Below are 8,337 nucleotides of genomic sequence, written 5' to 3' on the forward strand. Positions count from 1 at the left end.
AAAGTATCATCATCAGAATTCAAATCAAGGCAGTCATTCATGATAGTCTATACATTTACACAACCTATAAAGGAATAACTGGGGTTGGGAGATAGGAGGGTTCAACAGAGGAAAAAAAGACTTTGGGCCTCTCAGTCAATTACAATCACAGCTACTTCACTTTTCTGTGTTTTATATATTGTATATATATGATATATATGCCTATACAATTTAAATGTTTATCATGTCATTATTTTGTAAAGCAGGGGTCATAATATGTTAAAAATGGCTTAAGATTATTTTGGTAGCAGGTAGATATGGGAAAAATGGATAGTCATGAATAACAAAATTCACCAATTAGGATAATTAGAAATAATTAAAAAATAATTCACTCTTGCCACAACTAACCCTGAACAAAAAGAAAAAAATTGCTGATAGTCTGGTGAGATAACTTAGCAGACTTAGTTCCTGCTTAGGCAAGCACAGGGACCAGGGTTCAATTCCTGGCACAGTGTGCTATGCCAGCCCTGACCCCTGAGTATGCCACGCTGAACACCAGACCCAGAATGGTGGCATATGCCTGTAATCCCAGCATTGGGGAAACTGACAACAGGAGGATCACTACCAGTCTGAGCTGCACAGTGAGACCTTGTACCAAACACATTAAAAAAAAACTGCTGGTGTCCTAAAAATTTAGCAATATATTTATGTGACTATTTCCATGATTCTCTAAAAGAACTGAAAAGAAACTGGGCAACAATGACACGGCCAGTATGTATCTAAATCTTTCAGTGAAAGTAGCAACTGGAGATAAATTTCAGCTAATAATATGATTGGTTTCACCAAGTAAACAGCTGAGGCAGTTCTGAGACTCAAACAGATGCCATACCATAATGTTCAGGTTTAGTGACAATACTTTAGGACTGCTTAGGATAAACCCTGCATCTCAGAAAGATTATGCAAACTAGGTACTTTGCATTGTACCTGTACCTCATAATGCAGAATAACAGCTATGAATGTACATACGGATAGCGTGGATGCAATTACAGCCACTCTCTACAGGGAACTGTTTTATCAAGAAGAGTGCTACTGGAACACACTTAAAGCTTATAAATACTCTAATTTTAGGACAAGCAGCCTGTTTTAAGTCATAAGATTATAAATATGTGTGATACAGCTTCTATAATTATTGCTACTGTGTCAGAGAATACTTTTCACTGTACTGTGAAAACCATAATCTACTCATTCTTTTGCCTTCATTAAATGTGTGTGATCTCACCTATAAATGTTATGTTAATAAACATCCCCAAAATAAGTATCCACCATTGGATCTCCTTGTCTTATTAGGTAATCTTAGCAAAAGCCTCTGTCCTCTTCCCTTAGCTCATCCATAGATATTTACTAGATTATATAAAACAGACATAGTCAATGACCAGTGTCATCTTTGAAATAAAGCAAGGAGTATAAGATCTTCTGGAGTGGAAAGGTCAACAAACACAGAGACTACATAAAAATGTATACATACATACTTCAGGAAAAGAAAAAGTATGATGTGTTTTATTTTTTAATTTATGAACTCTATTTCTTGTAATTTTAGAGGCTAAAGATAACTTGTATTAATCTCATGTCTCAATAAGTTTAGTATTAAAATATTTATACAAGTTTTTATTTTCCTGTATGTTTACATTTTTGACAGACTCTGCATAGAAGAAGATGATGTACAAAATGCTATGTTGAGAGATCAAACGGTTTCCTAAACTGTGTTGAAAATGAAATGAGATATGTGATAATGAGCTCACTGATAATTAGCAGTTTCAGAAATGTCTTGTTCGACTCCAAAGATGATAAACCATTTGTCCTACGTCTATTCTTGATTAGTGGCACTAACGGGGCAAAAATTTACATATCTGGATTCATATATTGGTACCTTTTTTACTACATCAATGTGCTCAGTATACTTTGGTAGGAAAAAATAACATTTTCTGTGCAGATCTAGACATGCTTCATTATGAAAGGTATGTTTTGAAGATTGATATGACTGGGACAGGTGTCCCCAAATGGAGATGCAAATTACAGCAAGAGGAGGGAATAACAAAAGCAGAAGGGCCTTTTTGAGAAAATATGTACCACTTCTGGGATGCAAAAACAATCTAATCTGGCTACAAACTTGCTATAGGGATGTTACTGGCATTTTGGAGTCAGATAATCCTGAAATACTGAGGGTCTGTTTCACTCAATTCAGATGTTTCATAGCTCCACCTCTAGATCACTGTATGCCCATATTTCTCTTCAATTTAACAACCAAAAACAAACATAAGAAAATAAAACCTCAGTAGAATTCCAAATGCCAACATTTCACTTTAGAACCACTGAACATATGCACTGTATAAGTAGAAAATAATGCTGTATTAAAGAAGGCTAAGAGTAGTCACAAAAATCATTAAAGAAGTCCAAACCTTTTCTAGTAGAACATAGGAAAATCACTGAATGTCTTTGAGTAAGAGAGAGATGGCACTTCATATTTACAAGAAGGATACTGATAGTAATGCAGGAAATAATTAGGGTGTGGAAGAAAATATTTACTCAGGGAAAGTAGTTAGATGTTATTATAATGACACATATTTTTTACAGTTAGGAGGAATAAATTCAAGAGATATAACAATAATGTAAAGTATTTTGAAATTCACAGTGTGGACCATATTATCTGTCTTGGTTACTTTTCTCTTGCCGAGACAAAATACCCAATGCCCAATTAAAGAATGAAAGTTTTATTTAACTCACAATTTGCGGAGGTTTCACTACATAAACAGTTTGGCATCAAGGCTGAGTGGCATGACAGGGGCAACACTTCAAGGCAGTAGAAGACAGCAAAAGTAACAAGAGCAAAAAGCAAGAAAGCAAGCATTTTTTTTCTCTTATACTGTATACTGACTATCTGCCCACTCCATTTCATGCCCTCTTCTTCCACAAGTTCAGGACATTTACAAAGTAAGGACCCTGTTTCCCTGCTCAGTTAAACTTCTATCCTTCTCAAGTTGACACAATGTATCAACCATTACATCATCTCTATAAAACTGGTGAATATATGAGGTAACACATGTTAATTACTAAATAAATGCATTTTCAGATTGTATACATATTTAAAAATATCGTGTGGCACATGATGAATGTATACAATTTTAACTGCAGATTTAAAAATAAATAAAATATAAAATAGTTTAAATAACACAAGCCTTAATTTCTTTGCATTTGGTAGTCCCACCATTGTGTGTATATAGGGTTTAATACCTAGTTTAACTTTTGAACCTAGGTATATAAAAGTTTTTGTTAGTATGTGTTTTCAATACATAATGACCACATTCATCATGGGGAACTTGTACATATACATAAAATACCTTAATTTTTTGTCACCTTTGCTTCACCTCTCCATTTTCAAAAGTTCTATTTCCATTTGTTTTTCTTTTGTTCTGTGGCCAGAGAAGCCTACTCTAGGGGTGGGGCTGGCCCAGCATGTAGTGCTGGGGATCGAACTGCTGGTCCTGCACTTGCCTAAGCTTGCCTAATCATGAGCTTCAGACCACTGAGCTGTCTTGCCGGTCCCTCCATTTCTTTCTTCCTTCAAGTTTTCTTTTAAAAAAATTGCCTCTTAATATCAATCATAGCTAAATCTTTACCATTAACTCTATTTTTATTAACTGGTCTTAATTTCAGTGTCAGTGTGGGCTCTATGATCTTTGAGCAGTAATTATGTCATTCAAAAACATCTTACCACCATGTTGATTTGAACAGTGCTTACAGTTTGAACTCTGAGTTCTATTATGCTCACAAAATGTTTTCCAAATAAAACTTCCTCGTTCAAAACTTTTAGCCTATGATATCTCAAGTATCGCTCATTCTCAGGTGCATTCAGCGCAGCGGAATTGAAACCCAAAAGGTGTTAAGTACACTTACTGCAAGCAGATGTTTGGTTTTTACAGAACACAAAAAGAATGGCAGGCTGCTCAAAACCTAACTACTGAAATTGTGTCAGCATTTTCATTAGAAACCTCTGTATTCATAAGGAAACGTATTTTCTGTTTTGGAGATGAGATGGAAAACATTAGTTTTGTTCTTTGTAAATTAAAGCAGATACCTTAGAAAAATATCCCTTTAGTCAAAGGTATTACAACAAAATTGATGTAAAAGAAATCATAATAAAAACATGAATTAACTTTCAGGAATACTATAAAAACAAAACAGGTTTTTATTCCTTATGCTTTGACACGGCAAAGAAAAGAGCCTGCCAGTCAGTTGCAAATCATTCTCAGATGTTATGGCCTCAGAAACTTATTGCTTCTAATTTCCTGAAACGTACTAGGTTTTCAGAATGTACTATGCATTTTATGTTACAAAAATTTTTAAATTAATCCTGGGGAGAAAACAGAAATACCAAATATGTGGAGCAAGTAAATAGCCTGCATCTAAATTTTACCTGCCAATGTCACTGATTTGTCATCCAGCCACCCTAGTTCTAAATCAATGCTACACTATAGGCATTGGCAAATGGGTAACCAGGATAAGTCAAATGCTGATAAACTGAATGAGCAGTGCTGTATTTAAAAAGAAAACACAACAAAGAAAATGGATCTTAGGCTGACACTCATGGTTTATTTAAATCCTCTTTCTATATGTATCTTTTGAAGATGATAATTGACAGGCTACTTCTTATAAACATAGACTCTGGCATCAGATCTCCTAAGTTTGAGTATTTGTTACCTGAAAGATAACAAATTGCTACGTGAAAGATGTCTAGAACACTGTATCTCTCTAGTTTCATGAGAATAATAATTGCATGAATCTCAGAGTTGGGAGGATCAGTCAACACATATAAAATACATAGAAAAATGTCTAATATATGAGTATCCCACAATGATGAGGTTGCAATATGGTAAAGATATCCAAAAATCAATGAAAATAGATTCATGCACTGAAAACTCTATATCTGATATAAAGAGGAAGGAAAGAAGAGAAAGGAGACCAGCCACAAATTATTCCCACAAAATATTAGGATTTCTACCCTTTCTTTTAAATATTTTAAACTTGGAAATGGCGGCCTGAGATACTTGATACCCAGACTCTTTCTATCTCTGCAAGGCAAACTAACAATTATTTCCCCTAAGTGTTTTTCCTTTAAATAAAATGTTGACTTATGAGTCACAATCAGAAAATATTTTGAATGCTAAAATTTAAAAAGTTATCAATACAGTGGTCATTATACACCCCTAAATACTCCCTCTCACTTCAAACTCACTTATCCCATCATTCTTGGTACTTTCTCAGGCAGTTGTGTATGTCCTCTTTCACATATGTATCTTTATTTGTAAATATGTCTTTAGTTGTAATGCTGTGTCAGCCTCCATAATCTGAATCAGCTCACAACATTTGCCTTTCATGGTCCTTTTGACTTTGAGGAAGTGCATGAAGTTGCATCATGCCAGATTTGGCAAATAAGGTGAATTATGACACACTGTAATTTTTTATTTGACAGAAGTTGCCATACATGTTTGATCAATGAGGAGTGTTCAAAGCATATGGGGAATGTTTAAATAAAACAACTGATTACAGTTAAAAATGCTGTCATTAAGCTACTCAAAGTAATCTCCCTTTCTTTTAGCATATTTATCCCACTATTTTTGGTGATGTGTGTTTTATTCTAAAACTGCTTTTTCAACTTAAGCATTCAATCTAATTTTGATCACCCTCATATTTGTAAGTGCTACTACAACTACTTAATAAGGTATTCTCTCTACTGGATGGATCTCCAGTCAACTGACTAACAAGAGTTGAGCACTAAGCTTCCTCTTACCATGATACTGCAAAGTACCAGTTCTCATTTCATATTCTTCCAATCTAGTATCAAAAGAATATGACCTGACTAAAAATCGGAATGTGAATGCCTTTAGTAGGTCACTAGGTATTTGAAAAACAGATTAATGGAGCCTTAAAGTAATTCTCCAAGACGATGTGCCATGAATGCATAGTACTTTTTTATTTAGAAGACAAAAATGAGGAAATGAATACACAGGCTCCTTGTAGAAAGAGAATCAAGTTACCATTATTATTTGATGTGAAATATGTTACCTTTTGCCCAAAGACAAATTTTAACTGTGGCTGTACTCCTCTATTCTTAGTGCCAAAGCATAATCTTTCTGTCTGTTATGTCTGATGTAGACCTCTAAAGGGTTTTGTATTTGTTACTCTTCTCTTGTTGCTGGGTCAAATACCTAACACTCAAAATGAGAGAAGGAAAGACTTATTTCGCTCACAGTTACTGGAGGTTTCAAGATACTGGAGGAGAGTCTGAGGCACTGCGGTGTCCAAGATGACTGTCTCCACATCTCTGAGAAAGCACAGGCTAGCCAGTTTAATGGTTCGCACCTCTCTGGCCCTGCCCCTCAAGTCCTGGTCCTCTGCCCCCACCCCTCAAGCCACTCCTCCAGCCACGTCTGCCCCATAACTTACATAAGGCTTTAGGGGGACTACTAGACACAGACCATAACAGGATTTTGGTTTTCTGTTTTCAAATTGCTCAAAAATGGTAAATTCTTCTAGCTTCCTCTCAATGTCTTTTTCTTGTTCATGTAAGTAATGATTGTTGCTCAACTGATAGCTTGGCGTAGAGATTCTACAGTTTTCTCCTATAAAAGGGTTGGTTTTATTTTATGAAAGCTGGCTGTGACAGGCAAAAGAATAGCCTTTCCTGTGTGGTGCAAGCAGCACGAGGCGACGAGTTAGGTTGCTGGGCTTCTCGTTTTCATGAGGTAGACAGCAATACCACCAAGACGGTCAATGTACCTAAAACTCAAAGGACTTTCTGTAAAAAGTGCAGCAAGCATCAGCCTCACAAAGTGACCCAGTATAAGAAGGGCAAGGATTCCCTGTATGCCTAAGGAAAGAGGTGCTACAATCAGAAGCAGAGTGGCTATGGTGGGCAGAGGAAACCCATCTTCCAGAAGAAGGCTAAAACGACAATGAAGATTGTGCTGAGGCTTGACTGTGTGGAACCTAACTGCAGATGGAAGAGAATGCTGGCCATTAAGAGATGTAAGCACTTCGAACTGGGAGGAAGCAAGAAAAGAAAGGGCCCAGTGATCCAGTTTTAAGCTCGTGCTTCACTTCAAGGCAAATTTATTGAAGCTATAGAAAGATTAGCTGTAGGAAAATAAATGCAGTGGTAACCACAAAAAAAGAATATATGCACTGCAAAGTAGGGATGTTAGACAGTACATGTACAAATCTGGTGAAATTAGTCCTATAGAGATTTGTTTGCCTACTTGTTTGAGACAAGATCTCATCCTGTAGTTCAGACTAGACTTGACTCACAATGTAGCTCCAGGTAGCCTGAAATTTATGACAGACCTGCATCTGCCCATGTACATCACCACATTCAGCTAGTAATCTGTATGTTATGTCAAATTATAAGTCTGTCTAAATTAAAACTAGTAAAGAGTATATCCACTGTGTGATAGTAAAAAATGTAGAATGCAAACAAGCAGGAAATAAGAATAATAGTAATAAGATAAATGTCAAACATACTATATATCTCAAACACTAGTCCTAGACATATTACATAAATTTTCTTAAATTGTCACTAAAGCTCCATAACAAAAAGCACTCTTCTTATACCATAAGCAAGTAAAAAGACTTTAAAGCAATAAATAACTTAATTCAAGCTGTACAAGTAGATATAGACAAATTCAGTGACTATCACTCCGGTTACTATCAGAACAGATATATAAAACTAATTTTGAGTCAAATAAATGTAAGAGTGGTTTGCCTGATTGTTCTTCTAGTAAGTAGCAGACAAAAATTTTATAATCGGATGGTAAAATTTCCAGACCTGTGCTCATTCCCTAAGATTTCAGGTCTAGTTTAGGCAGAATGCTCAAGACTGTATGTCTTTGATTACATTGTTTGTATAAATTCATATGTATGTATGGGACGCCTTGGGACTCAATTTTTGTAATTAATAGTAAATAGTAAAGATATAGGTTCCATTCTACTAATGGTGACTGTGTGTGTGCATGTGTTTGTGTGTGTGTGTGTGTGTGTGTGTGTGCGTGCATGTAAACCTGAGCCAGTGGCCCAGGTAAATGTAAATTCTACTGTTATTCTGACTTTGGTGAAAGTATCAAAATTAATGGACAATTATCCAATTATACTGTATATATACATAAATATATCCACTTGGATAATTATACTGCCAATTTCTGCTGGTCTTTTATTTATTTATTTTTCTTTTTTTTTCAAAGTTTTATTGATAAACAGATAGCAATGAGACAGTTTCAAATCAAATCGGAAGTACAGTTTCAACAAATA

General features: G+C 35.4%; 1 protein-coding gene and 1 pseudogene across 2 annotated transcripts in view; one reads left to right on the forward strand and one right to left on the reverse strand.

Moving 5' to 3' along the window:
• Il1rapl2 (interleukin 1 receptor accessory protein like 2) overlaps positions 1 to 8,337 on the reverse strand; it is a 1,644,749-nt gene that overhangs the window by 1,367,814 nt on the left and 268,598 nt on the right. The gene's annotated exons all lie outside the window — the stretch shown is intronic.
• LOC105740997 lies at positions 6,681 to 7,121 on the forward strand (annotated as a pseudogene).

Source organism: Octodon degus, unplaced genomic scaffold (assembly GCF_000260255.1).
Source record: "Octodon degus isolate 3935 unplaced genomic scaffold, OctDeg1.0 scaffold00259, whole genome shotgun sequence".
In the NCBI taxonomy this organism is placed as follows: Eukaryota; Metazoa; Chordata; class Mammalia; order Rodentia; family Octodontidae; genus Octodon; species Octodon degus.